This window comes from Papaver somniferum, chromosome 3 (assembly GCF_003573695.1).
Source record: "Papaver somniferum cultivar HN1 chromosome 3, ASM357369v1, whole genome shotgun sequence".
Classification (NCBI taxonomy): Eukaryota; Viridiplantae; Streptophyta; class Magnoliopsida; order Ranunculales; family Papaveraceae; genus Papaver; species Papaver somniferum.
Window position 1 is genome coordinate 77227843 of NC_039360.1, and position 23821 is coordinate 77251663.

Sequence of the window (23821 nt, forward strand, 5' to 3'; positions counted from 1 at the left end):
AGACTACATATCTACATGTACTCTGAGAGAAAGTACTCTCCGTTGAGGATTCGATGAGAGAGCCGTGTCTCAATACTGGCGTCTGATTGTTGAATCAGAGCTTTGTATAATTATGAGTTTACAATTTTAGCCTTTGTCGAAAATCCACCATCTACATTAAGTCCCCTGCTTACTGAGGAAGGCTGTGTTCCTCAGTCAGCATTAAATGGTGATTTTCCGGCCATAAATAATAATACCAGTAATTGAACTTAGTCGTAAGCTGAGATGTTACCGGATTTAGAGAGCATGAGAAAGCCACGACTTGATGAAGTCTTCAATGTCATGATTGGAGCATCGTTTGATGAGCATAAATTGGTGTTGAACCGCTGGTTTGGATGACGAGTCCGTGGTCGGTTAGGATTCGCGGGTCGGGCTCAATAAGGAACTCCTTAGAAAATTAGGTTTTGGAAACAAAATTGATATAAAGGGGATTAATCTTTTATTTTTATTTTTACTCACGACCAGCTCTTGATCAACTCTTCATCTTCACGCCAGCCGGAGAAGATTCCCGCGCGCCGCCGGTCGCCGTCGCTGCCGCCGTCGGCCAATATCCGGCCGGCGCTCCCAGGTACGTTTTTTTTTTGCTGATGTTTATGATCCTCATGAGTTGTTCATGCTTTGATCATGATGAAGTTATATACATGTGTGTATATTAGTGTGAGTTTTATGAAAAACCCTCGTTTTTGAAAACGTATGTTCGTTCGATCGTTAGTTTTGAAAACTAATTATAATCCCTGATTTAGGAGAGATTTTTTTTTTTAATATGAACCTAGGTCCAGTGATAAAACTTAGTGTATGAGTTTTCATGTATACCAAGGTTTCATCATAAAAGAAGTGAATTTTCATGAAATTGGAAAAATCCTTCGTTTTAGAGACAAATAATGATGACATGAAGGAAATAGGTATGATGAACTTGTGTCCAGTGATAAAAATTTTCTTATGAGCTTTCATGTAAATACAAAACTTTATCATATGTATGAGATGTGAGCTTTCACAATATTTTTTGAAATAAACCTTCGTTTTAAAGACAAATAACGACGATACGAAGGAATTTTTTATATATATATATATATATATATATATATATATGCATCCGTGACATATATTGTGCAAAATATGATGATATATTTTATTTTCATGAGTTTGTTTTCATTAAATAAAATCCTTGAGAGTTTATGTATGCAAGTTGCAGTAATTGTTGTTTTTTCGAAAAATCAGAAATGTGGGTTTTGAGGAACCTTAGAAGATAGACAATATATTTATGATGAAATATTTTATTGTTGTAAACTTCGTAGGTCAGTTGTGTGAATGTTCACATTATGAAAATTGTGTCCGTGATTTTATTAAAAGTCAGTTTTGAAATTAACAAAGTTTCGTTTGTTTTTTTGCAGTTTTCGAAGAGACGAACGATTTTGAGGTGTTAACTCTACCGTTACTATCACTATTGTTAGTGGAAGTACAAAAGTTAACAGTTAAGAGTTACCATTTTTTTCCGTATTTCCTTGATTCGTGTCTGGACAACATACTGAAGTAGAATGTAATGTGGACTTTGCAGTTGTTTTAGTAAAATGACCAATTCCTCAGCCGAAGATACTTCAAGGGACGAATCGCATTCTGATGATGACATCTCCAGGGATGATGCACGCATGGACGAGACCTCCATTGGTGAAGAAGAGGAGGATTCCACTGGCGTGAAGAACATTCCGAATATAGACGACGCATTCTTTGAAGAGGATCCAAAAGGAGCTGAAGCATATCTCAAGTCCCCAGTATATCGTCTTCTGATCAACCCTAGGACCGTGACTCAGAAGAAATTGGTGACCCCGAAGATGGTAATACGGCTTTTTCTCGAACGAGGGCTTTTCCTTGCATCGACCATAGAATTTAAGCTTTCTCGACGCCCTTTGGAAAAAAAATCTGGATGGGCAAGGCATATGTTGGGTTTCCCTCATGTCAGGGCTATGCTCAACTAGGCGCAAGTGACGAGATCTATTCAAGCTTCTGGAAACTTGTCTATTAATCATGGTGTGAAAAGTATCGTGGCTTTGCTGGCCCGTTGGTGTGTTCCCACTCATACCTTCATATGTAGATGTGGAGAATTTACTGTTACCTTAGAAGATGTGGCTGCTTTGATGCATCTCCCGATTACAGGTAATTTCTCTGGAGGTCTTTCGGATGAGGAAAAAGTGGTTTTTGACACTCTGACAGCTGCGATGGAAGAAGTGAACAAGGCGTCTGGTAGTAAAGGTTGTTATGCCCGTTGGTTGACACGTTGGTGGCCAAGAGATGAAGTTTCTGATAGTCCCATCACCGATATGTTACCTATTGCCGCTTTCTTATGCTTATGGTTATCCAGAGACATATTTGAAGACAGTGGACATTTGTTGAAGCCTTTCGTAATCCCTTTTGCTATTAAGATGGCTCAAGGTGAGCAACTCCCAATAGGTAGCTTATTCCTGGGTTCATTGTATTCTAACTTAGACTCCTTGGTGTTAGATTCCAGCATGTCGAATGGTTTCATGAAGATTGAGTGTTATGTTAACACGATGTTTCTTCAAGCTTTGATGTGGGAGCACTTCAAGAATTATGCGCCTATCCCTCGTAACATCCTCCAAGGATCAAATACTGATGCCCGTCACATCTTCGCCGAGAAAGATAATGCCCGAATCATGCGTTGGTCTACAAAGCATCCTCGGTCTAAAGCATGCCTCATTGATGTGTTGGATGAAGAATCGGAGTTCGACTTTCGTCCGTGGGTGTCGGTTCCTGATTATGTTTCTCAACCAACGACTTTCAATACTGGAGAGAGCACGACTCTGAAATCTGGTGCTAACCCGAATGATGGTGAGAGATCCTTCATGTTGAGCTGTACTCCTGGTCACTTGTTATCCGTTATGTATGGAGAGTGGGCAGTAGAAGAATACAACATTGATAGGGCAGCTCGACAAATGGGTATGGATCAATGTGTTCCAACTACTCGGAGAAGGAAACCCTCAGTTGATCAGCTTGCGTCTCGTTCAGATCACACTCACATGGAAGGGAGTAGTTACTGGTTTCCTGGTTCTGATAGACTTGTATATGTAACCCCAGGTTATATAGAATTCTGGCATCAACAATTTGAGAGGTTGCATGAATTCGTGACAGTTAGTCAGCTTCCAGTGAAAATTCCCCCGTCTGCTGAGATGATCTCTGGTCGACCAAGACTGAAGTACCTTTCTGGTGATAAACGAAAATTATCTCTAGGATGTTCTCAAGTAAGATTCTCCACATGTCTTTCATGAAACCATGGTAATTGTATTCTGATCATGTTATTGAATTCTTTACAGGATGGTCGTAGCGTAAGACCTCGAATCCATGCAGATTTTTCAGATATCGGAGAAGTTGTTCACGGCGGAGAAGGAAGGAACAAAATTTATAAGCTGTTACCTAATACCATGAAGTCCCTAGTTCGTTCTTTGGTGAGTTCCCAATATTTCTCACCGTGACTTTCATTGCTATTAACATTAGAATCATGAAGCCAATGTTATTAATTTTATTGCAGAATTTTACTCCATCAAGTCTTGAAGGTCTTCAATTTTCTGCTACTGAACAAGCAATCGCTGATTTGAGTGACGAAAAAACTGTAAGTATTTCTTCACATGTTCGAATGTGGTGCTTCATAGATGAAAATATTGATTGTAGAGGACGTGTACATGAGGATGTTGTCATGGAGATGGAGCATTCTAGAACTCAATCATCCTCTGGGAATGGGAATAGAGGTAATTCCCAAGATTCAGAGCCGGATGGAAGTGATATTCCTCTTGTCGTTGATGTGGACAACTCCAACCCCTTGGACACTTTGGAGACTCCTCAAGTAAGTATATATCCTGTATATTATTCATAGAAGTATAAAAGTGCTGAATGAATGAATGAGAACCCATGTGAATATATGAAAACTTAGTCGAACTTCGTCGTCAGAAAATTCAGAACCCAGCGTTTTAGTAAAAACGCCGTAGAATCTTCGTCCGGAGTCGGATTTTGATGATATGCATGTGCAAATTCAATCCCGGAAAATTTACAAGCTTTAGAAAAGAAGCTTTTTAAGTTTTGAGCACGTTCAGAGCTTGAAAAAGGCGAAATAATAAACTTCCAGGAGACTTCCAGAACTTTTTCAGATTGCACATCACTTGATATTTTGGACACATCTACCCGCTCGTTCATCGGATTGTCATGAAATATTTACACGTCATAGAGGACATCCATACAAATAGAATGGAATATGACCCATCCTCAGGTTCCTTGTAGATTGATCCCAGTCCGTCTCTTATTACAGGGAAGAGTTTAGTTTCTTCAGACGGACTACGTGTTTTCATGACTTTCATGTTATTTGATCGTGTCTTGAATGTAGTATGATGAACTTTGATGATATTGCCTTGCGGGTATACTGTGTTTCATAATCTCCTTTGGCTTCGTGACTCTAACCTCATGTAATCTTCCTATTAGGTGCTAAATACCGAAGTTGAGGATATTGGAGCCAATGATGATAACTCTAACCCTTCCGAAATTATTGATGAAGAGACGTCCATCCCTGCACTTCGAGGCCATGAGAAGGTCGATGTTGATGTTATGGAAAACCAGATGGTTGTTGCCTCAGTGATAGAAGAAACCGAGATATCAGCGGAGAATACCGAAGGAACTGTTGCCTTGGTCGTGGAAGCCTCTCCAGTGATTGAGAACCGTATAATAGTGTATGAATATCCAACCGCAGGGGTTGCTTTCGATCCTCCCTTTAACACTTTACTCCCGTATCATGAACTGGTCGGTGGATTCAGCGTTCCCATTGGATATGCACGCTTGTACGAGACGATATGGAAGAAGTTCGGCCACATGATCGTTGACAGGAACCCTGGGCGTGCTTATGCTTTAACCATGCAAGTAGGTGTTATCTTGCGTGTCGTGAGTGATATGCATACGAGACCCAGGAATACCGTGACTCCAGATATACTCTTTAATTGGGAGTTTAACTTGGAGAATTCAGAAAAACTTGGCCTCAACGTGAAATGGCTTCGTAAGAAAATAAACGTTATCAAGGATTCATGTGAGAAGAACATACCCTTTCCAAACGATGCTGTGAAGGAGAAGGAGGACAAGAATGCCAAGCTGACCGAGGAGTTGAACAAGGAGAGGGCGGCTTTGCAAATCTTGAAGGATGTTGATGAGCGAAATCCTTTTCTTGCTGATCTCTTGAACTTCTGAACTTCTGAGAGATATGAGGTTTATACTTGGGTTTTGATATTTAGATGGTTTTGGATTGACTGATGGTTGAGGATTTTCTTTTACGAAATATGAACTGAATTTTGATAAATTGCTGAATTCAAATACTGATTGCAAGTATTGCAAATATTTTGGAGGAATTGAAATACAAATGAAAGAAAATCCTAAATGTTAAATCCCAACGCTACGAGTGCTTCAAACGCCCAATACCTTAAATATCCAATAATTTCAGATAAACTCCTTGAGCCAATTTTCGTGAATTACTGGTAGGGTTCTGCCATCTATGTTGGTCAATTTGTAGTATCCTCCGGCCACGGACTCAGCGACCATAAATGGTCCTTCCCAATTGGAGTTCCTTGTAGAATGAAGACCGCGCTGAATTGCTTTGAGAATCGGGTCCCTTTCATGAAACTTGTTGGGCTTGGTCGATCGTGCCTTGAATATCTTCCGCTGATTCGGAAGTCCCTGTTTGATGGAATTCCACGATTGTGGCCCGTATGAACACTCGCGCGGAAGAGAGTATCCAGCATAGTGTTGATCATGCTTAGCCAGTCTTCAACAATAAACCTCTCGATGGAGTTGTAGTTGCAGGAAATCCTACAATACACCCCTCATATGATTTCATTGTTGATCAGCTCATTTTTAGGTTTACACTCTTAATTTTATTGATTAATTTCTGAATGTTCTTACAAGAAAAATAAAGAAATCAAGAATGATCTCTGCTCTGAACTTTCTCTCTCCTATTTACTTGTCTCTTGCTCAAAAAAGATCTCTCATTCCTTTACAACTCGAATGACTATTTATAAGGAAATACATAGTGGATGACAGCTAATCTGTCCTTTATTTTCGGATATGGTTTGCGACATTCTCGCAACCTTACAAATATTAATTTCGCAAGCTCTGTAATTTTCGCAAGACTGTCACATCTTTCTCATGACTTTAGATGACGTCATTTATTCTATCATTTCTGAAACTGTTCTGCGACGCTACTGTGCTGTACCATTGATAATTTCGCTGAGGCATATCCAAGTTCTCCCAAGGACCATGTCGTATCCAGGGTCTTCCCGGATTATGAAAAACTTGGCCTCAGTGCAGATCGATCTTTCCATAACTTTGAGAGTGATGAAGTCGTATGCGTTTCTGGAGATTCCTTCGTGGTCCCTGATTGATATGGGAGCGTGGGTGGCTTCCCGTCGAGTAATACCAGCAGTTCTGAGATTTTTCAAAGGGATGATATTGACGGCGGTACCAACATCGATGGACGCCCTCTTGAACTCATTTCCTTTAATGTGCACTGTGGTGAGCAGTCCCCAGTCATACATTTCTGTGTCGGTGGCTGAAGGTCCGGTGGTAGTCTCTTGGATCAGCGGACGTCTTCCGGACACGATGTGGTTCAGTGCAGCAAACATGTATTTCCTTTGAGGTTTCGAAAGATACAACAGCTCGCAGACATGTTCGATCAGAGATTAGACCGTTTCCTTGACAGGAGGTTCGGAGATGGTAAAAGTTCTGACTGGGAGGGGGTTTTTGTGCACCCCCTCAGTCCCCAGGTTGAGCTCTCCTGATTCGACCTTTTCTTTGAATATGCGCTTCAAAATTTTGCAATCACTCGTGGGATGGCTGACGTATCTATGGAACCGACAATACCGAGGATTTTCCATGGCCTCTTCAGTTGGTTCCATCTTGACATAAGGCAATTTTATTGCGCCGTCTTGAATCCAGGCATCGAGTAGTTCATTAACTTCTTCCATTGAACGGGGAAAATCAGGTGCTTCTGGATCTTCCGTATGTTGAGGAGGGATTTTTGAATTCTTCTTCTTGTGTGTCTTTGAAGGGGTGTAGGAAGTCTGCTTGTGTTGTGTTTCTGCTTTTCGCCTACTCCCTTTCGCGACAGCATTTGTTGAAGGTTGCAGGTTATACTGCTTGTTGATCAGATGCCCGCTTCCTCGAGTGTCTTTTGAATCTTCAGTCTTTGTAGACTTTGCTCTTTCCAAAAGGGCGGGTGCAGTGGTTGCCGACCTCTTTGAAGCTTCGTGAAGCTCTGAGAAAGTCTGGAATCGAAGGTTTTCTAGCAAGGCCCTGTAGACCGGGAGCATGCCATTGATGCACAAGTTCACCAGTTGTTGTTCCATGACGTTTGGGTCATGACAATCCAGGGCTTGGACTCTGAACCTTTTTACATAATCATTGGGATTTTCACTGACCCTTTGAAACATTCTTCCAAGGTCGGAGAGGGTGACTTGTTCTGACACGAAGAAGTATTTCCTGTAAAATGCGTTAACCATTTCTCCCCAATTATTGATGGTCCCTGGTGTGATGCTGTTATACCAGGTGTATGCCCTGCCTTTCAGAGATTTTGAGAATTCCTTGAGACGGACGACATGATTATGTTCATGTTCTCCCAAGGCTTCGAGAAAACGAGAGACATGTTCCCGAGCATTTCCAGTTCCATCATACAAGGTGAAAGTTGGAGAAACGTAACCTTTGGAGAGTGGAATCCTCTGCGTAGCGACAGGATAAGGAGATTGATGACGATGGTCATGCGATGTCTTTCCTTTTCCATGGTTCTCTAAGAGGTGCTCCAGATCCTCGCGAGTGATGAAATTCGGTGATCCCTTTGCTGATGAGTTGTCTGCAGCAGTTTTGTGGACTTCGTCGTCTTCTACTGTATGGATTGGAATTACTTCAGAACCGTCGTCCGAGGATTTCTCCTTCTCCTTTCCCTTTTATTTTGTCTTCTCTAACATCTTGTCAGTAAGAGTTTTGAGATAATTACACAGCTCCTTCTGTGTAGCAGCCATGTCAGTCTGGTTCTTTGCAAGAGTCTCCTGCGCTTTGATAAGATCAGCAATGGTAGGCGATGGACCTCCTCTGACTTCTTCAGAGTGTCGTACGGACAGTGGATGACCTTCGGCGTGAGGAGGAGTAGTGTTACCACCATCAGTGTTGGAGGTCGGAATTGTCTCCGGGATATTCTGATTGTTGTTGTTGCTAGTGCTAGCACGGTTTATGTTAGGATTCGTAACTGAACCTGACCTGAGATCAACCATCTTGTGAAATTGTGAGATTGCAACCGAGAGAATTATCTCCCACTGTGGTCGCCAATCTGTAGATGGGGAAAAACGATTTGCTGGTTTTTAAGTAATTGAGGAGACGACCGTATGGAGGAGACTCCTCAAACCGAGCGAAATGTTAAACCTCACACAGATGCACCGTTGCAAAGGGGATGCTTTAGATTCGAGAGATCAATCTGTAGTACTCCGGCCTAAATCAAGACAATGACTGTTCCAGAGTAAATTCTGTCACAAGAGAGGATGGGTTGATCTGTAGGAGGGAAGCTGAGAAATGTGTGGAATCAATGGTAATCAAAGTTCCAACTGTGATAGGCTCTGAGTGATTGAAATTGCTCAATTGAGAGTAGTTGCTCAATAGATGAGTTGATGATCTAGTGTTGTCGATGAGACGTGAGATTGATGATACCGATGATGAGGATTCAATCATGATTCAGAGACTTATTTATATTGCTGGAATTGTAGACACTATGATTCCATGAGGTGTGACAGTTGATGGAATCAAGGAGTGGGGAAGTGGAGATCGTGTTTGAAACCAGTTGCTCAACGTGTGGAGACTTGGTCGATTTTCCACCCACTACCTCGTGAATTCCTTCAACTGATTGCACTACTTGCTCACATTCCATCGTGTGTTTGAACACACGTGTCGCAGACCGCCAGACCAAAACCCTAAGTGATATCCCCACAAGTGACACGATTGACGTCTCGTGGTTTGTTAGTCAATTGATGACTTCGTGGTTTGATGGGACGATGAGTCCATGTAGTCGTTGAGTTGAACATGATGTTCTGAAACTCATGAATTGAACATGTCATGAGACAGAGGTATAGTTCTTACGATGAAGTGAGAAAGTATTGCTCATTCTATGGATCGCTGGATATTATTGTTGAACCAATATTGAGCAAATATTCCTCATCTGAGCAAGTGCTGCTCATGTGATGAATTGTTGAATTTTGATCGTCTTAGCATGTGTTGCTCATCTGGATTATTGGCAGCGTACCAAAAATATTAATTAGAATACTGGTCGTTGAACCGAGCATAATTAATAAAATTAATGACCATGAGGTCGTCGTAAAATTATTAAGGTTGGAATCTGTAATGACGATCCTTGGATTCATAAACCCTAATTTGATCAATTGATGATCAATTCATGGTTGTCAGAATTTCAACCATGGGACGAAGGAGGGAGCGACTACATGGGACCGTGGATCAACCATATAGTGTTCATATGCTCACGTGAGCAAATACGAAGAACTCCTGAAGAGTTGATGATTTGTTGGTGGAAGAATGATTAAATGTTGGCTTAATCATTTATTCAAAAATGCTCGTCTGAGCCTTAGGTGAGAAAACCTAATTAATTACGACGAGGCGAGGGACCAACCATGGAGTCATGAAACCGGCCCTGGATTGTCCCGTGACCGCCTGACGATCACTTCATGAAAATCCAAAGTGTTTGGAAGAGTTTTGGACCTAATACGAGCAATTGTACAAACTAGGTCAAAACTGTGAAAATTGATGGGACCGGCTTCCGTGAGCCAAAGAGCCAATCTTGGTCGGTCATGATAGCGTGCTTGTGTCCCCAAGGCGTCCGCATCTCAGTCCTGAGAATTTTGATATTTTCTGGCGTGCAATTGAGCATCCATTCAAGAAAATATGCCAAAATTAGGGTTTCGACGAAACTGAGGAAAACACCATGAGATGATGAAAAATAATTATAAAATAAGGAATGAGGAGGCGTGGGACCGTCGTGGTCAAGGCATGGTCGGCCGGTCGTGACCACGGTCCCGTGGTGCCTTTTCCTTAATTTTATAATATTTTGATGATTTTATGAAAAATTCATGAATTTTGAGAAATTTGATGAATTTAGGGAGTTTCCATGAATTGAAGGAGTTTTCATGAGTTCAAGGAAGCAAAAGATATTAAAATAATAAAACAAGGGCGTGTGGGACCGTGGAAGGCTTGGCCGGCCGGCTAGGGGACGGGTCCCACAAGTTTCTCTAATTTTATAATGATTTTATGAAAAATTCATGAATTTTGAGAAATTTGATGAATTTAGGGAGTTTCCATGAACTGAAGGAGTTTTCATGAGTTCAGAGAAGCAAAAAATATTAAAATAATAAAAACAAGGGCGTGTGGGACCGTGGAGGCATGACCGGCCGGCTTGGGCCCGGTCCCACGAGTTTTCATAACTTTTTAATATTTTATAGGTATTTTTGATGATTTGAGGGAATTTTTCCTAATTTGAGAGAAATACCATGAAATCAAGGAATTTGATGAATTCAAGGAAAACTAATAATAAAATAATAAAACAAAGAGGCGTGTGGGACCGGCTAGGGCATGGCCGTCCGGCCAAGGCCCGGTCCCACAAGTTTTCATAATTTATTTTATTTTATTATTATTTGATGATTTGTGCAAAAATACCATGAAATCAAGGAGTTTTTTCATGAAATTAGAGAAATAATAATAATAATAAAATAATAAGGAACCGTGGGTGTGGGGCCGGTTGGGACCAAGGCATGGCCGGTTGGCCAATGGTCACGCCCCACACTCCTTTCCTTAATTTTATATTATTTTTTATGGATTTATGGAAGTACCATGAAACCGAGGAGTTTCCTCGAGAGGAAGGAGATTTGATAAAATGAGAGGATTTTCATCAAATCATGGAAAATAATAAAAATGCATTAAAAATGTAAAACTGGCGTGGGATTGACCACGACACCGTCGGTCGGTCGTGTGTCCGTGCTCCCAGCACCCTGGTCAATATTTTTAATTATTTATTATTTTCTTCTCTATTTTGCATAGGTTCATCGTTTTGTTGTATTTTTGAAATACTCGTTCGTGCGGTGACTGTTAGTGTATCATCGTTGAATACACCTTCACCATTTGAATCGGGGCTTACTTAGAGGTAGCTCAGACGCCCGATTGTTGATTATTTATTACTAATTGTGGAATTCAGTGGAGAATAATTCACAAAACTGAGTAATAAGATGTTTATTATTAATTCATAGGATCAGCTGAGGATTCGACTACGAATTTAGAATAATAAAGTGAGCATTACCATTCCATGGGATCGTAGATTCGACCACAGAATCAGAGTAATTAAGGTTTATCTATTACCATCTATGAGACCAGTTGTGGATTCGATCATGAAATCGGAGTAATGAGATAATATCTTTATTCCTATTCTATGAGATCAAGCTGTGGATCCGATCATAGAATCAGAATAATTGTTATTGTCATCCCATGGGACCAGTCGTGGATTCGACCATGGAATAGGAGCGATTGTAATTAGGAGTAATTAACTTTGTGGCTCTATACTAGCAAAGCAAGATGTCTAGGAGCATTAATTATCCTGATACGAGCTTGCCGATAAGTCATATCCTTTATATAGTCAGGGTAAACTTGTTGTTTGTTCCTGAAGACGTTATCGCTCTATACTAGCAGAGCAAGCTGTCTAGGAGCCGTCCATCTCGTGATGCTATATAGAAATAATCACTGAAAGTATTCAGTATTCATGAGATATGCCATTGTCCAGTCGTGAGACTACATATCTACATGTACTCTGAGAGAAAGTACTCTCCGTTGAGGATTCGATGAGAGAGTCGTGTCTCAATACTCGCGTCCGATTGCTGAATCAGAGCTTCGTATAATTATGATTTTACAATTTTATCCTTTATCGAAAATCCACCATCTACACCTAGCTACAGTACTTTCGTTATTATCACCCATAACTCCCACTCCAATCGTACTACGATAAACCCTAAATCTCTAACCCGAGCTCTGATACCAGTTGTCAGTATTTTCTTAGGGAATCACTGAAAACTGCGGAATAACGGATCTTGAGATATTATGATGAATAATAAGTAAACCAAGCACAAGAAACTATGAAAATACTAGAAATATAAATCAAGACACAAGATTTATAGTGGTTCTACCAATACATACAACTTGTATATATTGTTACGTCCACTTTGAGCCGCACCAACTCAAATCCACTATGAAGAAAAACGATTCCAACGTTGTGTAAACCCAAGCAAACCCTTGGTTACACCGCAACAATTACCCGAGATGATAACCTTGTCTCTTGTTCCTCACCAATATGCTCTCACAACGAAACCCTAGCTTTAGCCCTAAAATCTATACAAGAAATCTCTCACCGATCTCTTAACCGTTTTCTACACAATGTACATAATTCTACAAGGCCTAACTACTTATTTATATAGGTTACAAACTTGGCCACCAAGAATTCTAACCGGTTTAGGAAACCCCTTCCCTAAATAACCACGACTAACTTTAGGAAATAAGTAATTAGTCTTCAATAACTAACAACCTTGGTTGTCCTGAGAGTCTTGAGAGTAATCATATTCGAAGACGCTCATGTGTCGATAAGGGCCCTCTTGAACTCTGAATCCTTGATGCGTGCGGTAACATGTAGGTCACGGTTGATGGCAGCAAACTTCTCCGCCCGCTGATTCTTCGAGAGGTGTAAAAGTTCGCATAAACTATCCACTGAAGCCGCTTCCTGATCCACCGACCTCTGGTTCAAAGTGAAATTATTGACTTGAGGAGGATCGTTGTGAGGATCAGTCCCCAGTGTAGGAGTCTGTTGTAGTATTTTTCGTGCGAGGTAAATAAGGATTCGTTGCTCGGACTTGTAAAGATTTAAAAGTAAGGATATATATACAGAAAATATGTCACAAGATCAAGAGGAACCAGGACTCAGGATTCCAATGTGTTTCATATTCAAGTGGCTCAGAAATTAATCCTAGGCGATTATAGCTCAAAATAAAACAAATATTAACTCTATCTTTGCTAAATTAGATTCCATAAAATATTACTTGTATATTATAAGCATGGCACATCAAGAATCCCTAGGACTAAGCATGTTCCATCAAACAAAATCACAAGTAATTAACTGAAATCATAAATCAATTAAAATCGGTGCAAAAAGTGAATTAAGAATTATTTAAATAACCACATGGCTGAAAAAAAGCTTCCTCCATCATCCCAGTATTGGGGTTTAGCTACTCATAATAATCATGTTCTCAAAATACATACATGATGCTCAAAATATGATTAAAATAGTGATAAATATAAAACAGTGAAACTACGACCCACAAAAGGCGTCCAGAAATCAACGATAGAAGACGACTGCTGTAAAACAACGATACTTAGCTGTTGATGTTAACGCTGCGGCAAATAAGACTGCTCTGTGCAGTCTGTTCTTCAAGGTCCTCTAATAGCAGCAGCAACAGCAGGTGGGAATTGCTGTTAATTCTTCTTCATCGCTCCTCTGCGTCCCAAACCTTCCACAAACTCTTGATAAAGCTTCTCTGAACTCCCACAGGAATTTTTATACTCGACAGGCCCAAAAGTCTCTTGGTTTAATCCCGAATATCTTCTATTATTCTTCACGGCCTCGTCCGTTATTTCTTTCCCTGTGGACTCTGATTTCTCGTTAATAGCAGATATTTGGTTTTTAATAACTTTCCAAACTTTGTTAAGATAGGATAGAAGCAAATCTTATGATATCTTCTGCTGATTAATCACCATATCTTCGAAATATGTTCACGCTCCTGCTGTTGACGCTGTCTTCCTCCAACAGATTATCCAGCCCATTTTGATTAGTTAAACTGCCCAAACTAACTTTGTTTGATCAATACAAGTCCAGCCCAATCATTTACAGCGATTGAATCTCGTTAAAACACGTCCAATAATCCAACCCTAAATCTGCCAGGCGTGAAAGCTAGTTTTCCCGCCAATTTTCTTCTTTTGAATTTGGGAAGGAAAGTGACCTCCCCTTTATCCAGTCCCGGTCTCCCTTTAGCACATGCCCGAAATGGGTTACCCCTTATCCAAAGTGAGGGTCCGTATAGTAATTTTCTCCCACGAGCGCAAAAACCACTTTTTTAGCCAATTTCGCCGCAAAAGCTTATTTCTCCAAAAATACTTACAGGGACATAAAAAGCCATAATAAATATAAAATCGAGCACTAATAATATATACAATTGAGATTATTATATAAGACACATAAATGCGTCTATCAGAGTCTCCATGACAGGACCACTCATATCTGATGTCATCTTGATGAGGAGATCGAGTATGTCGTTTATCGCTTCTTTGAGAAGGTCCATGTAGGCCCGCGCCGCTGAAGTACCTTCTCCGGGTGCGTTGAATGCGTTCCTTGTTGGCTCCAGGGGCTGTTGCGGCTCTCGTGGAAATCAATCAGTTAATGTCTTAAGAAAAGTGAGTACCTCTTTCTGAGTTGTAGCCATGTACGGTTTTGGCCCTAGCGAAAACTTCTTGTCTCTCCATCAAATCCACCATGGTAATAGGGGGTTTCCTCCTCTGGCTCCTCCAGCTCTTCGTCCCGATGGAGGAGTGGCAGTTTCTTTGGTGACGGATGGAGGCGTTACACTTGAATAGATTCCAGGGTTTGCGGCTGCTCTAGCTCTGGTGATAGGAGGTGTCACGCCCAATGGAATATATCCTCCTGCTCCGCTGGTGCTGGTAGTAGAGGAAGTAATTCCACGAGATACATTGATGGTATTGACTGGATGCATGGTGACACCACTGATTGGGATATCAACACCGAGAGTGTTGTTAACGCTAGTCCCGTCAGGATTTGTTGCTGATCCAGACCTAACATCCACCATTTTCAAAATCAGTAAAATTGAATTGGTATTGAAGAAATTGACTTCACAACCGATAGATTAATCTCCTATTGTGGTCGCCAATTGTTTATGGGTGAAAACTATTTCTGCCGGTTTTGGTAATTTGGGGTGTGTGGATGAGAAATGAATCTAAACCCTAAACAAATGCACTGCACGGGAGTGCTTTTGATTCGAGAAATCAATCTGTACAATTCTGGCCTAAACCAAGAAACGGTTGTTCCAGACTTGCTTCGGTCACAAAGTGAAGGAGATGGGGTTGATCTTAGGGAGGGAAGCGAAGAAGGTGTTGAGATTGTGAAGATGTTGGCTGTTTATGACTTGTATCAGAAAGCTGAACTGGCTTGCAGAATGTAAGCTATCAATTCCGGTGTTGGGATACGTTGTATCAACACTTGATTTCTGTCTTGTCTGTGTTTTGGAAATAGGTGATGGACCTATTTATACAAGTCATTGAGCCTAACCCTCGTCTCTCGTGGGAAGTGGAGGAAGTGGAGTCGTGTGTTAGTGCCACACGACCAGTCTTTCCCACTTCTCCCATCATCACTAACCGTCCATGTCTTCCTGACACGTTCTTGTGATGGCGCGTTGTGCGCTGCACGCTGCAAACTGCCAGACCAATACCCCAGTATGTATCCCTCAGTTTGTGACATGCTTGATGTCTCGAATGTGTGGATCATGGGACCCACAGAAGGTAGCATACGGTGCTAGGTTAAATAACTAAGTTATTTTGGGAAATCGATATTTATGAAATATCGTGTGTATTTTATGCATGTAATGCATCGAATATATTCATCATGAAGCATCGCTTGTTTTAAGGCTTAACGGAGTAAGTCATGAATTAAGTGTCTTAAAATAGCATCACGTCCAGCCATCTTCGAGTGATCATTTGGAGGCTATACAGGCAAGCCCTGCTATGGACGATCACCCCACGTGGAAGAGTGGCGGACGGTGATCATGGTGATGCTTCATTGGTCGCCTAACTCCTATCCTAGGCTGTCCGTCCAAGCTAGCGAAGTTGGACGGACGAGATGGCTTGCGACCCACATCTGCGACCGTTGGATTAGGGTTTAGGAGGTGCGCAAGCACCCACTTTCAGCTCAATCGAATTTGAGCTTAGGGGACGATTTTGGAGGGACCGATTGGTCCTGCATGGAGGTGGCCTGCCGGTGCTCACGTCCATGCTGGCTCGTCTTGCGGAGGTGCGATCTAAACCACTTGATTCGGCTGGCGAAGAGGAGTGGTTGAGATCTTTTTTTCAATAAGAATCCTGTGTCGCAAAGGATTCCTTAAAGGGCGTGACATGCCACCTTTGGGCGCACGAACCAAGGCGTCCGTCCTTGGCCGATCGGTCACGCATGTAGACGGTCCCACGGTGATTGTGTTGACATGCTTGGGACCCTTTGAATCTACATCTACACCCTCCATCTATGCTTGCGAAGATGGACGCTCGTGATCGATTAACGACACATGTAATATGCCGTAAACCCTAGTTAGGGTTTTATGTTGGTCGCGTGCGTTCTACTTTGGCCGGAAGAATTTGCATGTTATGATCTTCGTTTGGATTGGCCGACCACGTGGGACCCACATTGGGCCGGTGGTGAACATGGTGATACCTGACTGACGGTCATAGGCATGATCTAAGCCATCCAAACATGATGGTGAAGTTGGATGGTCTTGATCAGTTTGAGATCCTTTTTTGTTGCTCCACACCAGCCTGGACAGCCAACTTTGGGCTGGCGTTTGGTGGCTATTTGAAGGGTATGGTATGTATTCGACCGACCAGGGCAAAGACGGGCCCGCTGGTGGTCATTAAGTAGGTAGCCTGCTCCTGCTGAGGATCGTCTAGGCTGGTTAAATCATGCGGCCAACTTGCGTGGTCGTGATCGTTTCTGAGACTGACATGGACAGTCCAGATGCTCAATTAGGCTAGTATAACACACCGAGAGTAGCCTGTACGGGTATTTCGTGCATGCCTCACTATTAACACTTGGAGATTTGTGTTACTCTGCTGAGAGCAACATTCAGTCGTCATGCCGCACTAATAATGAGAGTTCAGTGGGAACAACACAGGAAATACAAGGCTAGTCATGCATTAATTAATAATGCTATAAATTCACAGGGTATATGGGATTGTTGCTACATGCTCCAACCTGGATGAATTTTGTGTATTTAATTCACAGAATACTGAGATTGTTTCTGCATGCTCCATTCTAGGTGAATTAGTAAAGTGAAGAGGTACTCATCACTTATCAAACAGCTTTATCCTCTGCAGGATGTCAGCGTATCAAATTTGGTTTTTCCAATTTTATCTCTGAACTAAAATCCAACATCAACAACTGGTTTTGTGAAAACCATGCCCAAACGTGTACGTGTATGTTGGTTCAACATAGTAACCCAAAAGGTTAACCATATGATCATTTCATATTAACCTAGTTCTTCTTCACCATAACTAGTTCAATTGACTCAAATGAACTAGTTACAGAGTTGTTCAATTTCTATGAGATCTTATGTAACTACACAAGACACAATTGAAACAAAGATGATTCGATTCGATGAATCGACTCATGAACTTTATAGCCACGGTTTGCATAAAGCATTCCTTAGTAATTTAAGTTTCATGTTCAGAGCACATCTTTAGATCATAACCACTTAAGCTCACAAAAAAGCTCGCGGACTTAAGGCAACCGGAAAAGTTTTCCAAACTCAGCAAAAAATCTCGGCAAGGAGACTTCCGCCAGTTCGCGGACTAAACACGCGAACGAGTTTTTTGGAAAATCCCAGCAGAAATTCTCGGTAAGAGAATTTCCGTCAGTTCGCGGACTTGGGAAGCCAATTCCTTCGGTTTCTCTCAATCAACAAAGTTCGAAAACTTCGGATTAAGGAATATATGGTTATGTAATCTAAACTCTCATTCCAATCATTTAGACATTCTCAGAGGACGTTATATAGCCGTTATTCACAGACTGTTTCACGTCAGAGCAATTCTCAAAGTAATTGAAACTTTTCATGACTTTCATCACTAGGTGAAGATAAACTTGATCAAAGCAAAACGCTTTACCAACACACGATTTCGAGAAAAAGACAAGTAGTGAATACTCAACTCGAAATGTCAAATGTGTATGATCCAGTCTATATAGCATACGACTTTTTGTCTCATAAGAAGTAAGAGATAGAATATATAGACTTTTGAGTGATAGATAAGTTCAAGTCTCCACATACCTTTTTGTTGATGAAGTTACACGGTTCCTTGTATAGATCTTCGTCGTTGTATGATGAATCGCCATGAAGTCCTTGAGCTCAATTACACTTTTCTATCATAGTCCGAGACTTAGATATGTAAACTAGAAATCAAGACTCATAGATTTGATCACTAACATTGACAAACATGCTTGATATAGCAACGCATGCGAGGTCGACCGAGCTATGCTCTAACAATCTCCCCCTTTGTCAATTTTAGTGACAAAACTATTAATACATATGGAATACAAAAAAGATAAACTTTAGTGGCTCCTATTCCATAGTCTAATCTTCAACGTTCCTTGAAATCTTCATCCTTCCAAGTACTCCAATGATCCCAAAGGTTGTAAGTTTAGCACCACCGTTGTTGAAGATCCGTAGCTATAACAATGAGAGAAATCGAGATTCTTGATCATTATTGTACAGTGTCATAGTATCAATACGTAACATCAAAGTCCAATTGCATCACGACTTTAACAACAATACTATGGTGATATATATCACTCCCCCTTAGTCAATACTCCATCTCGATCATGGAAACCACTCCCCCTTACACAATGATCCGAAAACCATATGTATTTGTAGTGTGAACTACATTATTTCTCCCCCTTTTTGTCAATAAAATTGGCAAAGGTAAAAGAACTGGATCATAATGAAATTTCCACAAGAGACATTTCATAGACTAAAAGAAAAAATACATACCAACTTAATTTAGATGCAATCATAAAGCCGAAGCTAAACGAATTCATCAAGGAGTTTTAAGATACAAGATAACCTCTATAAAATTCCACAGCCGCACACCCCGCAAGATATTACTATTAAGCACAAGTTCAAAAGAAGTCTCCCCCATTTGATGTCATTCCCGAAAGAACAGCAAGAGCGACCTTAATTTCGAGAGAAAAGAAGGATTTTTTAATTGGACACCAAAAACCATGGAAATGATTTTCTATATCCAAAACTCAACCAAATTAATCACAAGTAAACCCATGATTAATTTAATCGGAATACGCAACTAAATCAAACCACAAAAGTGATCAATTTAATTGATTGTGCTCAACATAAGAAAACTCACGGAGCTACGACTAAGATAACCACATGGAGATGACTACCTTAATCGTTCAAATACTCAACATAAGGAAAACCTTACGGAATATACGACTACATCAACCAATAGAACATAGTTAGTATAGCCGTTCATATACTCAACACAAGAACTTGTGGAATATATGAAAAACTCAACTAGATTGATTACAAGAGAACCTATAACTAATCTAATTGGAATACACAACCAAACTAATCACTGAAGCAATCAATTTAATTGTCAAAAGATTTTGCTCGACAAAAGAAGACTTTCGGAGCAAATAACCAACCAAGATGATTAATTTAGTTCATAATGCTCAACACATAGCATATTATGGAACAACCAACAAATCCAATAAGAAAAATCGACTTAGTTGTTTCGTGCTCAACATAAGACACACAATGGAGCCTTCAAGGTAGTACAAAAAGAATGGATCAATGAAGATTAATACCGTGGAATACATACAAGGATCTATTCTATCTTTCCATCACTATATGCATAATGACATAATAGACTTTATCCTTGTCACACAAAAGATTTTATCCTATTTTCCATCAAGTAAATGACTGCATAGGCATAACTTTTGTATTTGTCAAAAGTTCATTCGTCCTTTCATCAATACGAATACCAATTTTAGAACGACTTTAATTTTGACAACATATGGGACCTTCAAGTTCACGGATGCAAACAATACATATCCCATAAAAATATTGCAATACTTCAAAATTAAACAGATTAATACTGCAATAACAATCTTTGCCCTTAGAAGGTAGAATCAATCTTTTTCGCACGGACTTATACCAAGAGTGGTTACCAAAAGAGTATAAAAAGATTTCCTTAACAAAGAAGAACATACAAAGTCATTGACGACTATGCACCACAGTTCACATGAGATGATTGTGAACAGTCAAGAATATATAGAAATGTGAACTACTACCCATTCTCGAACTTCCTTCTTTGTGATTCACCAACATCACTCTTGTAACAGCCACAAAATAGCTTAGAATAGGATTTCTCCAAGAATCCCAATGCCCAAATCCAAGAGAATGGAACAAGTGCAACGAAACGGAGCAAACACTAAAAACCAAGAGACAGGATAAAGACCAAAATTAACTCATCCAAATTCAACAATTCTCAACTCCATTTTTAAGGGAATTCAATAATTAAGAGAATGCAAAAAGAATGAGATAAATATGAGTTCAGACGAAGAAGTTACGGCCAAAACAAGTTTACCGAATATCGACGTCAAGTTTGCATACGGGTTTACGAACTTATTCCCCTGGATTTTGATTTTGAATGCTGTTATGCATACTTGGTATGTGTACCATGTAGTCCAAACATCCCGAACTATTATTTTCAAACCTAGACATTTAAGAACCTTAAACACAGATCAAGTTAGATAGAAATGAACGATAAGCAAGATTATTATAAGTATTCTAAGCAAATAAAAGTACAAATCTTGCTCAAGTTTATAGACATACCTTTTTAGATGAGTCCAATCGAATTCTACTGCCTTCCCGAACATAATCTGTGTGCCCTAATTCTTGTGCTTCCCTCACCGTATACAAAGCAGGGCATTCCTTGGTGAGGATGCACTTCCAACACAATCAAGTTGCGTTGGGGTGAACAAAGTCTTGCTCACCACAAGTGACCTTTGGATAATCATGAAAGAGATCACTTTTATAACCTTTCACATCCAATTCCATTTTTCCAAAAAACTTGTTAAGTTCCAACATCATGGATACTGCCTTTTCCATAGTCATGGAGTTTTCTGGAAGATCATTCCTTTTCACACTCAAAACATCATTATCTTTCTTCGGTATCCACTTCTGAGTGCGTTTAGGAACAATCGGAACCTTCTTCCCATCACTCCCTTCTAGAATTCTTGGAAGAGAATTGGATTGACTATTCTTTTGCAAGTTAGTCTTTCTCCAATTGGGAGCATCAGATCTTGTCTTCGTCTTTACGAAGTTATCCTTTTGATAACCATTACGATTATGAAAAGGATTTGTACGACGTTTATAGGCAAATCTAAGTCTATCATAGCACTGATTCCCTTGCCTAAAGGTTGGACAATTACAAACTGTAACGTTAGGAGGATCAGTCTTAACGTATGATCTTGGTTTCACAACTTCTTGTGATGCCCAAACAAGAACATCATGAAGTTTCTCATTCCTTATACGCAAACGACATCTCCTTTCCAGGTGACCTTAATTTCCGCAATAGTGGCAAACATAAGGAATGTTCTTACCTCGATCCGTGTGTGCTAACTTTGAAGGTTGATAAACTTTTCTCTTTTGAACCTTAACTGCCGGAGAAGGTATTTCACTTTTGCCATCAGTGGAAACCTTTTGTTGAGAAGAATCACTAGCCTTGACAAATTTTACCTCTTTGCTAGTACTTGGACCATCTATTCCCTTATAGCCCAATCCTCGTGTATCACGATGATTTTTACTTGCTCCTAGCATAGTAGTTAATTTGGTTGAACTAGTATTGAACTGTTTCAAGTCATCTTCCAACATCTTGATTTTATCAAGAGCAGCAGCTAAATCAGCCTCAAGGCGTTTTTCTCGAGTGAGATAAGCGCTTTCTCTGTCGTCAAAACTTTTTTGCTGGAAGTTAAACCTTGCTTCAGATTCTGCAAGTTTCTCTTCCAACAAAAAGTATTTTTGATAAAGATTATCAGATTCAAGTGACTTTATACAATAGGTTTTCCTCAGAATCCTTGAGGATCGATTCGGTAGAACGATTCGAAAAATAAACACCTGCGTAACATCTTCTCAATTTCTTGTTTTCTCGACAGAGAGGAGTCAGAAGAGGTGTGACATGAGAAGTTGTAATCTTCTTCATATTCCATGAATCCAAAAACTTAACATACTTTGAGACCTCCTCATCAACATCTCTATCAGTATCCGAATCACCTTCATCAGAAAGTTCATCCAACTGTTCTTCTAGGAGAGTTTCCCAATCAACAGTTTTTACATCAAGAGAATGTTTGGATATTGACTTAGATGTGACAGTTCTCTCAGGTGAATCTAAGCTTTTATAATCCTCTGGTAATTTCTGAACTGGTACGTTATTAGAGATAGACTCGTCCATAATCAGATCGCTACAAACACAGACTTATAAGGTCCAACGTGTTTGCCTGCTCTGAATCCAATTGAAAAAGCGGGGGTCTAACAACACCACCCAATATTTCGCTTAGCAATATGTATGGACAAACTCCAATATACTTTTTATGAGAATCAACTAGACAGTTAGACTCAATCAATAAAAAGATATTTTAAAGAGTTTATATCTCAATCTCTCGATTTGATCTTTACTCAAGCAAATGGAAATCTGCAAGTCTTTATCAAAGAGAGATAACTTGGACGGTACCAAAAACCAATGTCCAAGGATCAATCAATATCAATCAACAACCAAAGGTTGGATTCCAATTGATGATCTTTAATGCACAACCTGTAGTGTTTCAATTATATAAAATATAATGCGGAAAAGAAATAACACAGACATCAGAAGTTTTGTTAACGAGAAAACCGCAAATGCAGAAAAACCCCGGGACCTAGTCCAGATTGAATACACACTGTATTAATCCGTTACAGACACTAGCCTACTCCAAGATAACTTCGGACTGGATTATAGTTGAACCCCAATCAGTCTCCCACCGATCCAAGGTACAGTTGTAGTCATACGCCTCTGATCCCAGCAGGATACTGCGCACTTGATTCCCTTAACTGATCTCACCCACAACCAAGAGTTGCTGCAACCCAAAATCGCAGACTTGATAATAAACAAATCTGTCTCACACAAAAAAGTCTATCAAAAGGATAAATCTGTCTCCCACAGAAAAACCCTAGGTTTTGTTCCGTCTTAAGATATAAAATCAAGGTGAACATGAACCAATTGATAATCCGGTCTTATATTCCCGAAGAACGGCCTAGATTAATCAATCACCTCTAAACAATCCTTCTTGACTACACAAGCGGTTTGTCGAGGAATCACAAACAGTGAGACGAAGATGTTTGTGACTTATTAATCTTGCCTATCGGAGAACTCTCACGTTCTCAAGCCAATCAAAGATTGTACTCGTACGATAGAAGATGCAAGATTAGATCACACAACTACGATAAAAGTAGTATCGGTCTGGCTTCACAATCCCAATGAAGTCTTTAAGTCATTAAACTAGTTTTAGAGAAGAAAACCAAAGGTTAAATGAGAATCGACTCTAGGGAGCGCACTAGTATCACACATACGTGTGGGGATTAGTTTTGCACAATGCTAGATGTCTCCTTTATATAGCCTTCAAATTAGGGTTTTTCCTTAGTTACAAAGCAATCCATATTCACCGTTAGATGAAAACCTGATTTAGATTCAAGATAATATTTCTCAACCGTTAGATCGAAAACTTAGCTTGTCACACACACTTGGGTAGACGTTTACTGGGTTTGTGAAAACCATGCCCAAACGT